The sequence below is a fragment of the Lissotriton vulgaris genome, chromosome 6, assembly GCF_964263255.1.
Source record: "Lissotriton vulgaris chromosome 6, aLisVul1.2, whole genome shotgun sequence".
Taxonomy (NCBI): domain Eukaryota; kingdom Metazoa; phylum Chordata; class Amphibia; order Caudata; family Salamandridae; genus Lissotriton; species Lissotriton vulgaris.
The window spans coordinates 1,160,645,742-1,160,668,295 of NC_141694.1; positions in this window are offsets into that span (position 1 = coordinate 1,160,645,742).

The window sequence follows — 22,554 nt, forward strand, 5'->3', positions numbered from 1 at the left end:
TTGGAAAACACTAGGGTGGTACTGTGAGAAGTTGGCCTGGTATATAATGCTCACTAATTCCAGTGATCACTTTGTACCATGTCAAGCAACCCTTATGATGATTGGTTGTAATTCAACCTTGTAGACCAGTTATCCTAGTGGTAACATGGACAAAGCAGTCTTAGGCTAAACTCTGAAAGGCATGTGAAGCCAGCTGTATTACCATACACAACCCCCTTGAATACCAAATGAAAGGACACCACACAGATATATATTGAAAAAATATATTGATTTATTAACTATAAAATCCCCTGGACTCTTTATGAGCACAGAAGCACAAGCGTTAAATCACAAGACAGTTTAAAATACACAAAAGTTGCACAATATGGATGAGCCCTAGGGGCCACCTAAACCATATACTAAGAAAGTGGTATAAGAGATACCAATCAGAACGGGAACAGGCCTAGGGCCTTGGGAATCGCTGGAGCTATTCGAGACTAGCAGTGACTAAGTCGGGAAAGGCCTGCGGGACTCGGGTCCAGTGTCTAAAGTGCACGCACTTTCCAATGTAAAGTCTATGGTGCGTAAAAAGTACAAAGTTAGATAGTTCGGAACCTTCCGAGTGACCTAGAACGCTGAAACTTAAGACACAGGCCCTTGAGATGTGTACCAGTGTAGGAACACCGGCGGAGCTGAGTTACCTCAGCCACAGGAAGCGGGTGCACAGGGTCGAAGTAGTGTCGGGTTTCGTCACGCTGGTCGATGGTGCTTGGAGCTGAAGATGCTGCAGGCGGCTCGATGTGAAGAGTTCCGGTGGATCCAAGGGTGGATCTGAAGTTGTGAAGACCTGAAAGCAGAGGGAACAATGTTCAAAGTCACTAGCCAGTGACTACTGTGGAACCAGATTGGAACCAGGCGATGTCGGGAGCAAACAGGCGTTGAGGTGTAGCTTCTCTTTGCAGCCACGTGGACACCGGGGATCAAGGACGTCCAGGAGTCAGTCACGAGCTGTCCCACGCAGGCTTCTCGCTGTTGGCGGTGTCGGCGACCTGATCGGAGCAAACAGGCCTTGGCTAATGCAAGCTACGCAGGAATCAAAAGATGCCTAACACTCGGACCAGCAAGGTCAGAGTGAGTGCTCCTTTTCACAGGAGCTTGGGCAAGTCTGCAGCAACCATACCCGCAGTGTAGTTTGTCGGTTTCGTCACCAAGATGGCCGCTGACCTCGTGGCTAGTGGCCGGGATGGCGCGTCGAGTGGCACAATGCAAAAGGGCCCCACGCAGATCGTGGAGATGCTGGGGGGCTGATCTTCGGTGCAAGGGCTGCTCGGTGGTGGGGGTTCTCAGTACCCAAAGCACAATGTCGAGGATGCCTCGGTTGCTGCGCAGTCAGCTTTTCGGGTGTCTTCCAAGAGGTCCGGTCCCACGTCACTCGGTGCCTCCACGGGTCCCTTCGTTGCAAGGACTGTGGATCGGGCTGTGAGAGGTCTGGGAGTCTGGGTCTTGTCAGGCTCTGGGCTCCGGCTCCGGCGGGAGGCTGCGGCAAAGCAGACGTCAAGTTGCTGGTTGGTGCCTGTGTTCACAGGGTGGCCACTCCTAGGCCACAAGGGAGATTCTCTTCAGTCTTCTGAGCAGCAGAATGTCGAAGTCCAGTCTTCTTCTTTGTTTAAAGTTGATTTCAGGATGATCTGCTGTGCAATGGCACTGCTCCCACTCTTATTCCCAATCTGAGGGGTGGATCACCTACTAGGTCCCTCCTCTGGGAGGAACCAGGAAGGGGGGCGGTTACACCCCCTTTCCTTTGTCCAGCTCCTCGCCAGGCCTGGGTCTGGAAAGTCCCAGGACCGGTTTGGACTGGCTTATGCACGGGGACACCTTGTGTGCCCCGGGCATGTCTCAATCTATTCAGCCCTGTCCTACCCAATACACAAAACCCTGTCTGGGGTGGTGCTCGCACCTCCCAAGGCAGGAAACCCTTTGTCCAAGCCTCCCTCGCTGGAAGGACTCCCAGCAGCAGGAGGTCAGACTCGTGTCTGTGGTGGCAGCATCCATTTTGTGATGCTGAGGCTCTGGTTAACTTTAACCGGGGTTAAGGCTACACACATGTCGTGTCCCTCTAGAAGGGTGGAATGCTATCCCCGTCAACAGAACTGTCGAGGGGATGGTATTCCAATTCGTATGACACCTTACTCGACATGTTTTGATAAAGCCAAACCAAAGATAGCATTTAAGCGCGAGGATTATAATGCACTTAAGAGTATATGGTAAGGCAATATCCAGGAACAGCTTAGGGAGTGGTTCCCGACAGCTGCAGACGGGCTCAGCTCATGCTAGAGCACCACCTCACATATTTCCAAGTACTCTGCCTCCAGGATTGAAGAGGCCTTCCATAGGAGTGGCTGATAGGAACATATGTGTCCAGTTTTAAGGGTAGATATAGGGATACTATATCTAAGTAAGAGGTGATTACACCAACTTACCCCAGCTGAGTGATCAGCCAGTTGTGTCAAATATGGAGGCCAGGCCAGGGGTGGCACAATACATGCTGCAGCCCCTGGTAGGCCTTGGATGCACCTATGCCCTGGGTACCTAGGGTACACTGTTACAGGGGCCAACAAGGTGAACCAGTTCCAATTCGTAATGCACCTAGAGTGCATTGGCAGTAATTTAGAGAGAGAACAGCAGGCTGTGGGTCTGATTAGCAGGCCCACAGCCACATTAAGTCAGAAACCAGTGAAGCAAAAAGCAAAAATTTGGGGTGACCATAGGATAGCAGACCCTACTCTCCTACAGTAACTAGGGTCTTCCCAGCTGAGATAGGGAGGTAAGGCAGCAATTTCCTAATTTTCTTTAGAATAAAGAAGGCAGATGACACAACCTTGCTGACGTGAAGGTTGAATGCCAGCTTGCTGTCGAAAATAACTCCCAGGTTTCTCGCCTTTTCAGCTGGGACAGGTGGAGAGCCCAGCTGGTTGGGCCACCAAATGGAGGACCATTCTGGGGAGAGTTTGCCAAAGGTCATAACCTCGGTTTTGTCCGAGTTAAGCCTCAGACAATTGGAGGACATCCAAGTACTGACAGCGAGCATGGCCCCTTGGAAATTGGCTGCCACCACTGGGCCGTCCTTGTGGATCGCCAGCACCAGTTGGGTGTCGTCTGCATAAGATGTCAATCGCACCCCTTGGGCCTTTATTACCCTCGCTAAGTCCGCTACGTAGATGTTAAATAGCGTAGGACTTAGCGAGGAGCCCTGTGGAACTCCACAAGGTAGTGCAGAGACGGGAGAGTAGAAATTACCCAACTTGACTGTCTGGGTACGGTCGGCCAGAAAGGATGAAATAAGATCTCTGGCCGTGCCGTTTATCCCCAGAGCTGTGACACGGTCGACCAAAATAGCATGGTCGACCGTGTCAAATGCTGCAGACAGGTCCAGAAGAATCAGAATGGCCACACCTCCCTGGTCCATAATGGATCTCATCTGAGGCTTTTATTAAAGCGGTCTCAGTTTCATGCCCTTTCCTGAAGCCAAACTGCGTTTCGTCTAGAAGTTGGTGAGTATCGACGAACTCTGAGAGTTGTTTATTCATCAGTGCTTCGCATATTTTGGCAGGAAAGGGGAGACACGCAATGGGTCTGTAACTGGCCAGAGCAGTGGGATCCAGGGAGGGTTTTTTCAAAAGAGGTTTAATCACTGCCTTCTTCCACGGGGCAGGATAGTAGCCAGTTTGAAATGCGGTGTTACAAATTTCCATAAGTGGGCGAGAAATCATCTCACTTAAATTGGCCATCACTGAGGGGGGGCAGGGGTCCAAGGGGGAGCCAGACTTGGTGATGGAAATAAGTCTGCTAATTTGGTCTTGTGTGGTGGGGACAAACGAAGAGAAGGGATCATGGTCAGTGACAGGTTCTTCCTTACTGCTGACTCTAGATCTTGTCCCTACATCCCCAGCAAAAGATGCATAAATATCTGCCACCTTAGTGATGAAAAAGGTGGACAGCGCATTGCAGAAAGGCTGGGAAGGTTCAGCTCCAAGACCCGAGGAAGGAGTGGACAGGGAGGTGACCACTGAGAACAGCTCTCTGGCAGAGTTCCTGGCATTATCTATTTGGGTCGAGAAAAAGGTCATTTTTCGAGCAGTGATAGCCTTTTTATATATTATCAAGGCATCTTTGTAGAATTGCTTAGCTATGGGGCAGTAGGATTTCCTCCAACGCCTTTCTAGGTTCCTGCAATGTTGTCGGTGAAGCCTAAGCTCTTCTGTGTACCACACCGCCGACGGGGATCTTCTGTTAGGTCGTATAGACTTCTCCGGGGCTACCTGATCAGCAGCGTTCCTGATCCAATCTTGGAAATCGGAGGCTGAGGGGACAGGGTTGGGTCCTCTTATAGGGGAGGATAGTGTCAAGATATCTACCATCTGAGGGATATCAGCATTCTTCCAGGCATGGATTCCTACCCTAGTGGGTGGCCTGGAGGGGGGAAGGTTAACCAGCCGAGTATGTATACCAAAGATAATGGCCCTGTGATCAGTCCACGTAAGGGGCAGGATATCTAGTACAGAGATGAGTGGGTTGTTAGTGAACAAACCATCTAATGTGTGTCCCGCCTGGTGAGTAATTCCCTTTACCAATTGTTGAAGTCCTAGGGTTAGGAAATCAGCAGTGAGTTGAATGGTATCGTGGTTGCCCTGTTCCTCCAAAGGGAAGTTAAAATCTCCCAGTATCGTGTAATCAGTCGAGCCTATAATATGGTCATTTAGCTCAGAGAGAGAAGCAAGAAAGGAGTTCCGAGGTCCAGGAGGTCGATATAACAAAATACCTTTAAGGGTTTGTTTACAATTAATGTTGATAGGAAAGGTGGCTGCTTCACAGTTGGAGGATTGAATGGGATCAAGCGTAGTGCAGTACTGATTCTTATAAATAATAGCGAGTCCTCCACCTCTTCCTATGTATTTGTCATGTCTCGCAACACTGTAACCATCAGGGGTTGCCTGGCAAAAGTCCGGTCCTGAGCCCGCATCTCCCCAGGTTTCAGTGGCAAAAAGGAAGTCAAGATCGTGAGCAATGATAAACTCACTAATATATAAGCTATGGCATGGAAGGGAGCGCGTATTGATAAGCGCTGCTCGACAGCCATGAAAGTAAGTGATATTCATATCCTGAGAGCATATATTAGTGGGGGCGTCGGAAACTGATGAATCTGGCAAACATGGAGGCGGAAGTTGGTATTGGCATCCAGGACAAGGGAAAGGGGTAATACCCACAGCAGTAGAAAGAGGCAGGGTGATACAATGTTGACAAAAGTAGCCAGGGTTAAGCTGTCTAAGTTGTAGGGAAGAATAACACACTGAGGGGCCAGGTGTCGTGGCCCTGGGCCGTGTCCGGTCGTGGACGGGCGCAGACGGGCTTGGCTTAGGCGCGGCTTCAGCGCGCATACGGCGCGCCCGCTGCGCCGCCTGGTTATGATGACAGTTATATAGGGTGTGAGGAGGGTGGGAGGCTGGCGCGACTAGAGCGCAGCCCCAGCCACACCAAAGATGGCGCCCACCGTCGCTTACAGCCGGCTCAATAAACGGCTGGGCGAGGCAGGGAGCAAGAAGCAGTAGCGTGTGGAGGGGTGTCAGTGTGCCTCATAAAATTCCCCTTTTAACTGAGTAATTTAGAGCCCCCAACAGCAAAATAGTTGCACGAGTTAAAAGTCCTTAAAAACGATTTGACAACAGCGTGATAAAACAGCAAAGATGAGTGTTCGGTCCGAACTGGCTCGCAGCCCTAGTACCCTGACTAGGGAGAGCTCTGAAAGGCAGCGAAGCGAAATTCAGGCCAAGCTAAATAGCTAGGGAGGGCGGGAGGCCGGCACGACTAGAGCGCAGCCCCAGCCACACCAAAGATGGCGCCCACCGTCGCTTACAGCCGGCTCAATAAACGGCTGGGCGAGGCAGGGAGCAAGAAGCAGTAGCGTGTGGAGGGGTGTCAGTGTGCCTCATAAAATTCCCCTTTTAACAGTAATTTAGAGCCCCCAACAGCAGAATAGTTGCAGGAGTTAAAAGTCCTTAAAAACGATTTTACAACAGCGTGATAAAACAGCAAAGATGAGTGTTCGGTCCGAACTGGCTCGCAACCCTAGTACTCTCACTAGGGAGAGCTCCTGAATTGGCTCAATGTTTTGTACACGATATGTATAAATTGTAACTACCAGCACACTCCTGCATTCTTGTGTGTTTCAATGTTCAATCCTGTGCTGTGTGTGTTTGATTGTTTTTTTATCTATTTAATATGATGCTTGAACATGAAGCCAATACTGTGCCAAACACGGAAGCTTGCTTTTCCCAATGCGTTTCAGGACAACTCGTCCCTTCGTCACTGGGTGGTCCCTATAAAACAAAACAAAAGCCAACCTTTTTAACACCTCGATTGTCAGACGTATGTCTGGTATTGTCTATCCATCGTCATACCATATGTAGACCAATAGCATCTGAATAGCGGTGCTTCATGAAGGTACCCAGTCCCGGACTGGGAACATGTTTGAATATGTTATATCCAGGATATATTTAAGTTACGTAGCATTCCCAACACCAATACACCTGACAGAGGTTTGCAGTTTATATTTAAATATCTCATTTATGAAAGGCAGTATGTTCGGCCTTTGGTATTACTAAGCCCTCATCTTCTTGATTGGACTCAAAAATAAATAGCCTAGCACAAATGACCAATCAACTAATTCAATTCAATTCAATGAAAACTTTATGTCGGTTTTTGTTCAAACCATAAAAGTACATATACGATAACATCACAATTCAAAACTCATTAGTTATAAACACATATCTGACAAAGTGCAAAAGGTGCAGGGATGTGCTAACTTCATTACAGTGAAATCACCAATCAACTAGTATTTGTGCTTTTTTTGCAGGCCACAGAGTACAACTGAGCTTTTCAGATGCCAGTTCCTTAAGTTGCATGCAAGCGCTTTCATAGTGCAACCAAAGTGTGTCCTTTTTTTTCTTTCAGCAAGGCTGTGACTAATAGATATGTCCAAAAGCAAGCAGCAGAAAGCCTAGTGGGTCTGCTGCAATTGACACATGAACCAATTATATTCAACCCACAAGAATAAAGAGTTAACGTATGAGGTGCCAAAGATAAATTCAATCACTATGTTGGTCAACACAGAATACATGTGCCTATATTTCAATTAGGAGAAAAAGTATGACTCTCCTGTAAGATTTTGCATTTGGATGGACATCATTCAAAAGTAAGCCCTTGTTATCTTGATCCCTTTGAGATTATTGATAAGCTCAGTATTGCAGTCTACTGTTTACACCTCCCATCAGCATGCAAAGACTACTCATTTTTCATGAATTGTAGCTTAAGCCATGTGTCTCCAGTACAGTGCAAGTACTGTGTTCTGCCTCATGTGCTTGTTGATGGTCATTCACAATACTAAGTGTCAATATTATGCTACTCTCATTTTGCACATGCCACGCTACAATGTTTGGTATTTAGGAAAGGCAGTTCTGCTTGTGACCACTCCTGAGAACCTGCCGCTTCTGCCTAGGCTTGTGATTTGGTTTCTCACTTTTGGGGCCGATCCTGATAATTATGGGGCTCTGGGATGGAATATACAGTCAGGGGCCATGAGATGGTGGGTCAACCAGTTTCAATGGTCAACACTAAAAAGGCAATCTGAGTTTCACTAATCATTGCCTCATCTCAATTGAAGATGGCGACATTTGTTCCTTTTTTCTCTTTACTGTCTGAGCTTCTGTATTCTCAGAATATGGACAAGTCACCTAGATCAGCTGCAATTTTCACACTAGTGTCTTTGTAGCCCGATGAACACTCAGATTCCATTCACAGAGGACTGAGTTAATGTGAGACACTGTGATTCCATTCACAGAGGGCTGAGTTAATGCGAGACACTGTAAAGCAATTGACATTGCCATTGAGAAATGACTGTTGCCACAAGCTGAAATCTATGTTGTATTCATTGTGTCTGCTGTGCAGGGGGCAATGCTAAGTACTGGCGCACTAATGTGGTTTTTATATTATATTTCGAAGAATTACATTTAATTAAAGTACTTTGAGTTACTCTGAAAATGTGTAGATGGCAGAGGTTCTGTTGACTGATGGAAGTAATATTGGTTCAATTGAGACATAAGTCGTGTAATATTAAAAGATTTGTAATATGTTTAATTTGAAGAGTTATCAATGTAGAACAAGTGCATTCATTTTGTCAATACGGACCTGCTTCCTGTGGAGAAGTGCTGGAACTCTCCCGTTTGCAATATGGATGCTCTGCCGAGAAGTACTGCACAAGTACCAGCCCTGCAACAGGGTGCTGTACCTATCCCATTAAAAGAAGGACATATTAGCAGAGAAATCCTGTTACTGTCCCATTAAAAATGTGACAGTTGTGCATATGAGTGTGGACCCTATCACTAAGCATATAGCAGCTCTGTTATAAAGTGCTGAACTGTTAAAAGTGCCAACTCCACAGAGACCACTGCCCCACTAAAGACGTGACACACCTGGAAAGAACTGCTGCCACTGGTTCATTAAAATATAACATTCTTTCTGAGAACTGCTGGTATTGACTAATTAAAGGTGTGTCCATTTTGAAGAGTTTTGTTACTGCCTCATTAAAATTACAGCAGCCCAGCTGCGAAGTGCAGGTACTGTCCCACAAAATATACAAAAGCTATGCCAATTAGTGCTAGTACTCTTCAGGATGGGTATAGCAGCCCTGCTACAACATGCTGCCTCTATCCTGGAAAGTATAACACTCCTGAGAAGAACTGATACTGTCTGTTATACGTATTACTGACCCACCAAGTAGTGCTGGCACTGTCCATATCTACTGTAGCACCTCTAACGAGAAGTGTTATTACTATCCCATTAAAGGCGCGGGAGTCCTGGCATAGTACTGATGGGACAGCCCAGGTACGAAGTACAGCTATTGGCCCACCAAATCCACAGCAGCCCTGTTGAGATGTGCTGGTACAACTCCACTAATACAGTAACAGCTGTGCTGGGGTATGCTCCTACTCCCTGTTACAATCGAGCAGGTCCGCTACAAATACTAGTAAATGTAAATCTATGCAGCTAACCCTCCCTGCCCTGGCAACTCCCTATTATATCTCCCTCATAACTATCTGTGTTCATGTATTTATACTGCCTTTTGGACACTTTTTTATGCAATTTTTTTTATTAACACCAGAATGTGCTGCTATTTTGTTCCATATCCCAATGTACTTCGTTTGCATTTTTTGCCATTACTATATATAGGGCCATATGTATCAACAAACCCTTTTGCGATTCCTAAATAGCGATTTTTAAGGAATCGCTATTTAGGAATCGCAAAATGGTATGTATGAAGAAATTCGCTTTTTTTCAGCGATTCCTTAATCTTCCTTATTTGCGAATTCGCATTCTGCGAATTCGCAATTAAGGAATAATTTCCAATGCATTCCTAGGGGCCAGGAGGCCCATAGGAATGATTGCGAAATAATTCTGAAATTGCGAATTCACAATTTGCTAATCGCAATTTGAGAATTATTTCAAGGGTGCAGGGGTGTCTCAAAGACACCCAGCTGCACCCCTGAAATGTTCATGAGTGTGCATATGGTGCACTTACATGCCCTATGGGCATGTGTGTGCATCACATGCCACCTTCAAAAATGTCAAATTGTGCATTGTTTGAAGAATTCGCAAGTTACCATCAACTACAAGTTGGTGGTAATTTGCGAATTCTAAACCATAATTCGCAGCCCAAAAATGCTACATACATAGCATTTAAGGAAACGCAAAATTGTGATTCCTTAAATGCTATGTCAAAATAAGGAATCGCAAATCTTTGCTATTCTTTATTTTGCGAATATTTCATACATACCAAAACATGCAAAACGTCCTTTTGCGATTCGCAAAGGCGAAATACGGCGAATTTCGGCCTTTGCGAATCAAAAAAGGCTTGATACATACGTACCTCATGGTATTACTGTTGTACTTACTCTGTACTCTAATACATTCGGATCATGTTCATGCTATATAAAACTCACAAATACATAAATAAATGTCCATTTCAAGTATAGCAGCTTGGCTGAGAAATGCTGATAGTGTTTATTGTAGCTCTCCTGGGAAGTCGTATCACTCCCCACTTTTAGTATGGTAGGCCTTTAGAGGAGAGCTGGTACAATTCAATTAAAGGAGTAGCTACCCTGATAAGAAGTGCTGATACTGACAAGTATGAGTTTAACAGCCCCAAAGGACAGCGTTGGTACCATACCATTCCAAATGCAGTAGTATTGCAGCAAAGGTCTGTACCTATCCCATTAAAAGTATGACAGTTCTGTAGTGGTGTTGAGGATGTAACTGTCCTGCAGAGAAATGGTGGTACTGCTTTATTGGAAATGTGGCAGAACTACAAAGAGTTATAGGTAGTAACCTGTTGCGTGTTTATCTAGGTTCCTGATCGATACTGTGACCTTATGCCCCTATTCGGCTATAAATCCATTTATTCCCTATATTGGCATAACCGTTCAAGTGCGATATTCAGAAAGTCATCTCTGGCCTCACACGAACAGAGCCACATTCCAGAATAGTTCTCTGCCACTTCCTTTGCAACCAATTAGTGCAATGACAGAGCAGAAGTCACTATCTGATATTCCTAGATTAACACTCCGAGTTCTCCAACAAGATAAAAACTCAGCAAACCTGGAAATCCCCGCTTACTGTGTTTTGATTAGTAATAGAACTCTAATGAGCAACTGATAGCTATCACTTCTTAGTGACATCTTTAATTGACGTCTTATGTCCAACAAACTTGCGTCAAACCAGGCACCTGTCAGGTATAAATATTACCAACGTTGCCTTAAGCAATTGCCTGTTGCTAGCTGTCTGCTGCTGCCCCCGCTGATAGCTGAAGCTAGCACCCTGTTGCTGCAGCCTGCTGCCCATCGCCTGAAGCTGCTGAAACCACTATCGCTGCTAAAGCGCGAACGATGGTGTGGTGTAACTAGGAGCTGAACAGCCGTCCCTCTGCGAAGACATCCAGCAGAAGCCAGCTGCCCGCGGACGCTGTCCCCCTCCTCCTCCCGACGCGCTGAAGAGAGCCGCTGCCTTTCTCGTGCAGAGAAATCCAGCTGCAATTGTGGCAATACATTTCTCTTGTACGAGAAGAAAGACTGTTCAATAAATGTTAACCTTTTATTGACAAACGCCCGACTCTCTATTCTCTACATCTCGTGAAAGTAAACTGCACTAATCTGACTGAGTGAAATACATGTCTATTGTTTCACACGACCCTAGAGATTGACTCTTGATCTGAGGAGCAAAGTTGTCATGTTGCACGGTTGTTGGAAAGCTGAATCCCTTCTTGTCTGTGCCAGGGAAGCTGATCACTTCCCATGCAGAGAAGAAAGTTTCCAGTGACCTCTGAGCTAGTTGGTAACACACCCAATTAAGTTTAGCATAGTCAGTGGAGGCCTGGAAGATCCGCACTACTACGTCGATACTACTGTTTATGTTATTCCAATGCGCAGGGCCTAGTGGGAAACTAGGAACTACACTACATGGCGCCCAACGTTTGGTAAGGCGATAAACTAACGCAAGACGTTAGAGGAACTCAGTCGTGCATATTTCACACAGACCCCTTTCTCCCGTAAATACTCCAATAGACGTCTGGAGTGGGTGAAAGGTTAAAATCCACCCGAACTCAGTAGGAAGAGATTCCTATGTAAAGCTCTGGTTTATTCAACGTTGAAGGATACAGTGTTCCAAAATATTGTGCACCTAATCTTTGTCTCCTTGGAGACCTACTCTGCAAAGCCTGCATTTATAAAAAATGACAGACAGTGAAGAAGAAAGGGAAGCAGTTAGACTGGCAACCCTACTAATAGAGGAAGACACGAGTCTCCTAGACACAGACCCGGATGCAATTCTCATCCCGGTCCACTTAAGAAAATCTATAACGTTAAAACTTATAGAAAACGGACTGACACCTCAAGGTGGTACAGTAATTTTCGTGATAGAGGCTCACGAATATCGGCAGACAGAGGTATTCTATTCATGGATAAACTTTCCAGCGGCAAACGCTAGAACAAAAGAGTTTCACTATTACAAAATAGAGGAACCTCCGGAAGAGTACGCTCCTTTCGAGGAGATTGAAATTCCACTTAAATTTCAAGAGCACCTGCTCTGGTTTAATGGCGCCCTAAAACATAATGATCACATTACCAGGCTCGGTCCACTAGGTAGACCAGGAGCAACGTGGCCGGTTCTAGCCAGCTACACACCACATCCGAACATTGTAAAAATGTCAAAGGAAGAGCTGTTAGTACAGCTAAAAACACTAATAAAAATACATAGGCAATTAGTCCAATATGTAATGCGGACTGCAACAGTCCAACCAGCTGTTAATGTACCACAGCTGACCCTTCATCAGGCGAACACTAATAAAATCACACCACAGAACATACAGTCATGTCTTGGTAAAACACCCGTAAAACGGGAACAAATTCCTTTCTGGTTAGCACAGAAAATCACTCAAATAGAGGCAGTATTTCCTGATACTACCCCGAAAGAGAAACACAGAATCTTGACAATCTGCCTTCCTATGGGAATCGCACCACACGTGGAGGACTGCGACACTTGGGGTACAGTCTTTGCTTCCATTTACACAAAAACACACGGTGTTCCGTCTATGGCGGTAATACCAGAAGTGCTAAAACAGATTCAAAATGAATACGGTCCAGAGCCCGCTTTAACTCTAGGTATGAAATTACTGAAAGACTTCAAGCAGGTCTCGGATATATTATTAGCCAACATAAAAGGAGAAGCAGCATCTGTGGCGATCCGCTAGAAGTTGAAGGAAACAGATATAAAAGATCAGCCATTTGAGCTTGCAAAAATCATAGAAAAATCCTATGAAGAATTAGGTAGAGACAGCTTGGGTGGGAAACCGGTTAAGCCCCAACTGCTCGAAAATCCTGAAAAATTATTTATTAAAAATAATTCAAACACTCCTAAAAAGAGCTGGGATGGAAATAAACAATCCACTCCCAAGGAAAAAGTTTTCCAGTCCAGAGGAAGGTCTCCTCGACGGAGGGAAAGAACTCCGACTCGAGAACACCAGTCTCCCCAGAGGGAGCCCTCTGAGAAAAGATATAACCTTAGAAATAGGGATAATCTGAAAAAACCTGATAGATATCAAAGTATTGATACACGTCCCTCTCGATCTTTTCCACAGAATTCGGAAAGAAGAGGACGGTCAGACCCAGGAGAGCACACCAAGTCCAAAGACAAGGAACCTGCTAGATTAAAAAATCTGAATTTCAGAAAAAGAAGGTAGCCAGTATTAGAGTAATCAACCATGCCGAGAATACTGAGGACACAGTTGAAAAACGGGGAGTGGGCATTGACAATGTTGGACAGTGCAGCAGAAATCAGTATAGCGCGCAAGATCTTGATGAGTCATCTGGAGACAGTGGACACGAATGAATTCATTCAGGTTGAAACTGCCGACACCAGACTTAGCGAGCCCCATAAAATATACGAAATAACATTGCGTATAGAGGGTGATAAGACTAGGAAAATAAAGGGTCTATTTTGGGATAAAATCTCAAAAGGCTACGATATTCTGTTAGCTGAAAAAGATTGGCCCCCAGAGTTTGTCAGGGAGTGCCCTCGTGACGAAGAAGTGATTATGCCAGCCTTCTCGAATCACATTCCGATTCACAAAAAATATACATATGCAAGGAAATGGGCAGTAGCCCAGGCACCGGCATTGTATAAAAATCATGTAGGATGGGATGAGGACTCTCCTCCTCACAAAATCCAGTTAAAAAGTGAACCAACTGCCCAACGGCAGTATCCCATTAAGCAAGAAGCTAAAAAACAAGTCAGGGAGATCTTAGATCAACTTGAATACCAGGGGGTGATTGAAACATGCACCTCTCAAATGAACAATCCTTTGTTTCCTGTCTCCAAGCCAGACAATTCATATCGTCTAGTTTTGGACTACAGACATCTTAATACATGTTGCAAAACTTTTGCAGTACAAAACTCGCATAGTGCAGCCCTAATGAATAACATAGTTAGGAAAAAATATAAAACGACATTAGACATATCTAATGGTTTCTTTTGTCAAAACATTGCACCAGAAAGCAGATATTTGACCGCTTTCTCAGCATTTGGGTCGCAGAAAAAATTCTGTCGACTCCCACAGGGGTTTAAGAACAGCCCAGGACTATTCTCAGCTAGAGTAACAGAGTTACTACAAATATATGATGATGAGGCATTATCTTACGTAGATGATATCTATCTCACAGACGACGACTTGGATACTCACTTGAAAAGAATGAACACCATTATACTTGGGTTCGCAGCAGAGGGTTACAAATTCAACTTTAAAAAGTCCCGAATTGCCCATCTGACAGTACTATTCTTAGGGTACGAATTATCAAGTGAAGGGAAAAGCCTAGCGGGCAACTTCTTAGAGAAGTGCGCTGTACTCCAAGCTCCAAAAACGCTGAAGAATTTACAATCCATACTAGGTTTTCTGAATTTCGGAAGAACTTACATTCTAAATTACGCAGAGAGGGTTAAACCTCTCTACGAACTAATTAAACCTGATTTTAAACAAATCAATTGGACTCAAAAACACACAGAAATTTTGAGATCACTGCAAACAGACATGTTAGCTAAAACAAAATTAGATACACGTGACAACACACGTGATCTTGTAATCCGAGTCATCCCAGGAAGAAGCGGATTAACATACCTAACCTCTAATGAGGGAGAAAAGGTACCAATTTCAATTAAATCTCACTTGGACACACACGTAGAAAAAACATTCAGTCACACAGAGAGAACTGTGAAAGAAGTGCAAATCGCATTAGCAAATGAACGAGAACTAGCACACGGCAAACGGATTAATATCCTCACAGGGGAATCCGCCTTCGAGGCGCTATTCAGCCCAGTAAACCTGCCTACAGTGTCACTGGATCCGAAATGGATACAGTGTATAGATTCTCTAGGAGCGGAAGACGTGAAATACTATTTCGCCCCACAATTTGAAGAACTGAATGATTTAGAATATGAAGAAGAATATCCTCTGCCAATCGAAATTCTGCCTCTCCCACAATACGCATGTATAATCTATACAGATGGATTTGTACAGCATTTCAACGTAGAGAGAAAATCCTACGATGCAGCATGTGCGATTATTAAAGGTCGTTGACTGTGCGGTAAATTCCGACCGAAAGTAACGAAAACTGAATCTGTAAGAAACTGTTCGGTTCAGAGAACTGAAATCAGATGTTTAAAGATGGCGCTCGAAAATGCAGAACGTGAATTCCCAACACTTATCGTGTGCGATTCTCATTTTTGCGTCAACTCTTACAACAATAAACTGCAGAGTTGGATTGAAAACGATTACAAAGATGACACAGGTGCCACAATAAAGCATAAATTGCTCTGGAAACAGGTAGCTCTTTTACTTAAAGAACTACAAAAGACTCACGTGATTCACGCACAGAGTCTTCAACGTGATGGCGTTCACGTTGCAGGGAATTCATTGGCTAATACAGCCACAGCGGAAGCAACTAAACCAGCTTCCGTAGCCACAAAAAAGCGTACAGAAAAATACATAGACGGGGAAACCATGCTGGCAGTAAAAACGACCGTAAAGGGCGACTGTGCAGCACTACCCGTGAACTATCCACTCAATTATGCATACGTAATCGATGCAAACTCCGTTCCTTTTGCTCGAATCCCTGGAGTGGGGGACAGAGTAATTCCAAACAGGAGCAGGAGGGGCTTCCTCTTACTGGAAGCACACATGGGGTTGGGTCTGAGACATCAAACAATTAAGGAGTCTCTGAAAGAATTACAATCAGAGTACTGGTGGCCAGGAATGAGCATAGATATTCAATGTTTTGCTCAAAATTGTGAAGACTGCAACAGAGATCGCAGTAATGAACAGGCCAGTGTAATTTCAGGATCCCTGCTAGACAGCATAAGGCGGTCTATCTGCGCAATCAAAGAAGAGAAGCGCGTCCCATTGTACACAGTTAAGGCTAAACACACTTAAAAAATGAGGCCCCCAGCGCTCGGCTGACGCTAGAACGGTTATGAGAGATTTGCGAGTCTTTATCGGCACATACGCAATTACCACGTTCCATTCTGACCGGGGTCCTGCTTTCAGCTCTCGAGCCTATAAGGAGGCCATGGCCAGCATGGGAATTGGGTTGCGGTATTCTTGTCCGTCGCACCCCGAAGGGAATAGTGTGGTAGAAAGAAAAAACCGAGACATAAAGCGATCTATAACAGCGAAGGTATTAGGTTCAGGCGCTGGGTGGGTCAAACATTTAATAAGTGTCCAGACTAGTCTTAATAACTTGCCAAGAAATTCTCTAAAAGGTTTCAGCCCATACGAACTATTGTTCGGAATTAGAATGAACATTCAGGACCTCGATAGTCAAATGTCAGTGGTACAAGAAAAAACAACAAACTTTGACATCAAAGATCGTTTGGCTGTCTTACAGGAACTGAATGAAACAAGAAAATCCTTAAGCAACATAAAGTTAAAGCAAAAGCCATCTACCACTGACGAGGCACCACACGCAACAGCCCCAGCAAGGCCTGTCTGGATTCCAAAGATTGGGGATCTAGTCAGAGAAAAGATCGTGGTGAAGAAGGAATTTGGGCCTTCTTACAGAAAAGCAGTACCTGTCTTGGCAGTCACCGGAACAAGATCAGTAGTACTACCGCCCCTTGCTGGTAAAAAGGAGAACAGAGTCGTGTCTATCGACCTGGTAAAACCACAAGCATGTGGCCTATAATCAACAGTAGGCCCAGTGGACTCCCAAGAAACAACAGAATACCCAAACTTGCAACAATCCAAGAGGTTCAAACTGAAAGACTAATCACATTCGATCAGCCTGCAGTGCACAATGAAGGACTATGCAATAATGCCATGGAACTCGTGCCTCTTAAGACACAGATTGAAACAGTTCGTCAAGAAACAACACCAGTCTACACTAATGTGGCATCAGAAAGTGCTACGGAGAGACAGATTGAAAGAACAATCCCATCAATTGACAGAACTGCCTCTGGTTATTTCATCAACTTCGACAACTTCTCTGAAGATCAAAACGACCCCGAAGTGATGCCAGAAACAAAAAAGTATTCTAAAGAAAATACAACAGGACTCCTTCAACAAATCAAAGAATTATATCTGGATTCACCATTGATTGAGCATTAGATTATTTCAGGGGTATTCATACTCCTACTATGCCTAATTTTAGTTTTAATTTTAGGAAAGTTTATTACAATTGAATGGACACAGCAAGTCAGAACATCAACCTAGTCCTGAAACCACACAGATCATCCCATGTGAAGAAAAGAGAACTGTCAACAGTAAATGTCACTGCAATTCCGATACCTGGTGGGGTAGTATGGGAGAAAACAGACTATGAAATATATGGTCCGGTCGAAATCCTGAAGTATCCTCATCAACTGAAGGTTTCCTTAAGTGACTGTGTAAAACCGAGTACATTCTCTGATGATTGGGACTTTAACAGTATTAATGAGATGATGTCTGATTTAGTAATGTCAGCTAGATTCACAGATCATGATTATTTACAAGGTTCATCTAGTTATGAGCAGCTATTCTGTTACACACATATGGTGATCATTACTTACATAAATCTGCACAGCCTAGAAATGTTTTATGTATAATCAATGGGAACATTGTGCTACACCACCTAGAAGCAGTTCTAAAGCATTTTTTGAGAAATTCAAATACTTCTCAGGGTTTAACACCAGTGATGCAGAAACGTTTTATTACAAACTGTTAATAAAACAGGAATGAAAACAATGCTGACAAATTCTAAATTGATATATTCAGAAGCATTTTATGACAAAATGATTACATTTGGTTTTGATTATTGGAAAGATAACATTGAAACGAAAACAATTTGGGGTACAAAAGATTGGCAGGTACAAGGCCTTGAAGCACTATTTAGAACCTGCATGATACCAGAACAAATGTTGTTTTTAAATGACACAATACACCAAACATCCTGTCTTGGCCTAGCTAAGATCAAAGACCTTAAAACACTGTCTATTCCAAAGCCAATACCTGAAAATATAACTGCAGATATTGAGTTAGACGTGTCACAAATTTTACATTTTAACAGAACACATCCTGATTGGAAAAAGTGGTTAATCTGGCCTACTGACACAAACAGCTGTCAAGATAGATTCCTGAATAAAACACAGGGGTTAAAAATGACCAGACTAGACCCGAGATACTCCCAGAGACAACATCCAGGGATAATAACAACATACAGTGTAGGGAAACTCTGCCTTGAATGGCTAACAACATCCACACTGGCTGAAATTAAGCAACACTTGTCTTTACTAAAAGATGGTGCTGATTTGCGCAATTTCATTCTTGGACCACGCAAACAGCGTCAAAAGCGTTTCATAGCGACCAGTATCTATGCTGCTTACAACGAGGCTTGGAAAGTCACACAAATTGAAACAGCTGAAAAAATACGAGAAATTGATCGTATTAATTTGGAGAAATCACTTTCTGTAGTGGACAACGGGTTAATGACTCTGTCTTCCAGAATATATTCGTTGGACAATATTGTATCCTCTGCCTTTGATGTGATAGATAGAGACTTGCTAATGTTACAACATGGCCAATCTCAATTACGTTCTATTATACAATTGGGCTGGACGCTGCAAAATCTTCGTTCAGGCTATGTGCCTTGGCGTTTAATCAACACAACGTCATTATTTTCCATTTTTAACCTTACTGATAAACAGATCAGTTTGGCACAGAAAGGAGCAGACTATACAATCCTGAGCATCGAAAAACTTGAGAGATTACCATTGACAATGTCAGAGAGTCCTGTCATTGAATGGATAATACACGGAAATATCACAATTCCGATAACATCTTTCCGATTTAAAAAGTGCCTTGAGTACATACCTGCTTGCCAGTATGAACAATTGGGTAAAGGATATGTAAAATCAGAATGGAAATTGCCATACACACATTCTTGCTATAGTGACAGCGACAAAAATGTATTTCTTAGTGGTGAAAATTGTAAACATTCACTAAGCGGTATACTTTTGTGTCAGGATATTAATTTACACGGAGCATGTGATGGAAATTCTAACAACCTTTCATGCCACCAGCTAGTCACACCTGCAACTTAGATAGAGCCCTTCTTTATGCAACTTGCAAACGGGAGTTACATTCTTAGAACGGATCACAGATGTTGTGGCCTAGTGCCAGGGAAAAGTTATCTAGTAAGCGTAACATCCATGGTCAAATGCTGTATGTAGGCATTGTTTCCGAGTGGGCCTGCAGACACAGTGACTCCCATCTGGCCTCGTCTGAATCTCTATTCTATACAAATTGATACTTTAAGCAAAGTGAAGTCTGTGCTTTTACAGACAACAGTGCCTATAACGTCATCAAAAGAGACGCATGATCTTCTAGTTGCAAGGACAGCTACTGAAGTTCATGAACTTTTATCAACAAATTGCCCCGTGCATTTCGTAGAAATGCTTAGCCAACTCCTTAACATGTCTAGTGCCACAAGCATCCCAGGCATATTTAAGTCGATTTTTACGGGACTGCTAACACCTTTTCAGGCAATTTTGGGAATCGTTCCTAATTTTGTACACTCTGTTTTTGGCGGCATACCATTATTTTTGGGACTAGTAGCAGGGATTTTATTTTTGTCCGTCCTGCTTCGTTATGGCAAGCCGAAACTCAGACACAGCTCCCATGGGAATGGAAGAGACAATCCTAGCAATGCGCTACCGGGACAGGATAACTAACGTCCTTGGATTGGCCAGGCTGAGAGATCTAAACATGTCCTGGTTCCTTTCATTCAGACCTATATGGCAGAACTGTATCTTACCGGTACTTCGATGTATGCTATGCAGAGATGAGTGCGTGTTGGACATCTGTCTTTCACTTCCATCAGCAGTACCAATGGACGTCGATACTTTGCTCAGTCCAATAACGGCTCACGCATTGTGTTGTCCCCAGCGGCTACCAATCCTGATGACGGCATTCGTTGAGACTCCTGTGCTACGACTAGGTGGTAACAGTGGAGCAAGTGACAAAAGCAACATCACCCAGGTACGACCATCTGTGAGCATTGCTGATCCAGCCTATGATGACAGCAATCATTCTCACACCTGCCAAGTTACAGCACTATCTAATTTGGTTGAACTGTCACCTGATTTTGTAGACCAATTCTTTGAGAGCCTGTCTGATACGATGTTCTCACCCGAACAGAAATAATAACTTTGGAGAAGCTTTCCGACACACAGCGTTCCCATGAACTCTGAATTCGGCCTTCAGTTTTGATCAACAAAAACTGCTAAAAGCGTTGGAACTCTATTTCCCCGTTCAAGCATTAATTCTTTTGAATTGGACATTTTTTAATATTGACCTTTTTTGGCACGAACAATTCTTTGCTTAACGTAAAAACTATTCCTAGAGAACAGAAGCTTCACACTTCTATTTCTAAACACATCTAGAGACATAACAAAAATACATCAGCCTCTAGCACATGTTATTGCAATGCATTTATATGTGATTATTTATCTCGCCCTTCTTCTGTTCAGAGATACTTCATGTGTAATTCTTTTTGCATAATCGTTCATTGATTTCATATGCAATAATTTTTGAATGATTTCTATGCTTCAAAAACGTACGGTACCTAAATTTCACGTATTACAATATACGCCTATTTCGAATGCATTCATGTATTTTGGGGTGGGCAATGTTACACATGCATCTAATTGCTCTAGTTTTAGTAATTTGATGGACATGAAAATGTGGAGTGGGTGTTGCGTGTTTATCTAGGTTCCTGATCGATACTGTGACCTTATGCCCCTATTCGGCTATAAATCCATGTATTCTCTATATTGGCATAACCGTTCAAGTGCGATATTCAGAAAGTCATCTCTGGCCTCACACGAACAGAGCCACATTCCAGAATAGTTCTCTGCCACTTCCTTTGCAACCAATTAGTGCAATGACAGAGCAGAAGTCACTATCTAATATTCCTAGATTAACACTCCGAGTTCTTCAACAAGATATAAACTCAGCAAACCTGGAAATCCCCGCTTGCTGTGTTTTGATTAGTAATAGAACTCTAATGAGCAACTGATAGCTATCACTTCCTAGTGACATCTTTAATTGACGTCTTATGTCCAACAAACTTCCGTCAAAACAGGCACCTGTCAGGTATAAATATTACCAACGTTGCCTTAAGCAATTGCCTGTTGCTAGCTGTCTGCTGCTGCCCCCGCTGATAGCTGAAGCTAGCACCCTGTTGCTGCAGCCTGCTGCCCATCGCCTGAAGCTGCTGATACCACTATCGCTGCTAAAGTGCGAACGATGGTGTGGTGTAACTAGGAGCTGAACAGCCGTCCCTCTGCGAAGACATCCAGCAGAAGCCAGCTGCCCGCGGACGCTGTCCCCCTCCTGCTCCCGACGCGCTGAAGAGAGCCGCTGCCTTTCTCGTGCAGAGAAATCCAGCTCCAGCGTTTCTAGTCTGCCCTCGCGGGTGACTGGGATATCGAGTGCCTCCTGAAGGAGATACCAGACCTCCATCATTCTATTCAGAGGTATGGTGTTGACTAAACCCTTAGATGAGAATTCTAGAAGCAAACCTTGGCAAAACCAACTTAACTTAAAGCTACTTACTTACTCCCCTTCCACGTGTTAGGCTTAGGTCAGGCACACTGGGGTAGGCTTAGTTAGAAGCACCAGTTGAGTATGTTAGCCTAATGTATATATGAATGTATATATGTTTTATTACTTTTAAACCATTGTATGGCTAAGAAACCATATCAATGCTTTTACAGTATTATTTCGCAATACTTATCTTACTGTACGTACTTTTTATAATAACAAGTCTTGCAATTGTGGCAATACATTTCTCTTGTACGAGAAGAAAGACTGTTCAATAAATGTTAACCTTTTATTGACAAACGCCCGTCTCTCTATTCTCTACATCTCGTGAAAGTAAACTGCACTAATCTGACTGAGTGAAATACATGTCTATTGTTTCACACGACCCTAGAGATTGACTCTTGATCTGAGGAGCAAAGTTGTCATGTTGCACGGTTGTTGGAAAGCTGAATCCCTTCTTGTCTGTGCCAGGGAAGCTGATCACTTCCCATGCAGAGCAGAAAGTTTCCAGTGACCTCTGAGCTAGTTGGTAACACACCCAATTAAGTTTAGCATAGTCAGTGGAGGCCTGGAAGATCCGCACTTCTACGTCGATACTACTCTTTATGTTATTCCAATGCGCAGGGCCTAGTGGGAAACTAGGAACTACACTACAACCCACTAAATGCACAGCTACCCTGATGAGAGGTGTTGGTACTGTCCCACAACCCTACTGAGTAATTCTGCTATAGTTGCAATCAGGTATTGAGTCAATAAAAGTACAACAATACCAGCACGAAGAACTGATACTCTCCATTACAATTATATAATTTCGGCTGGGAGGTGCTGGTATGGTCCAGTACTAG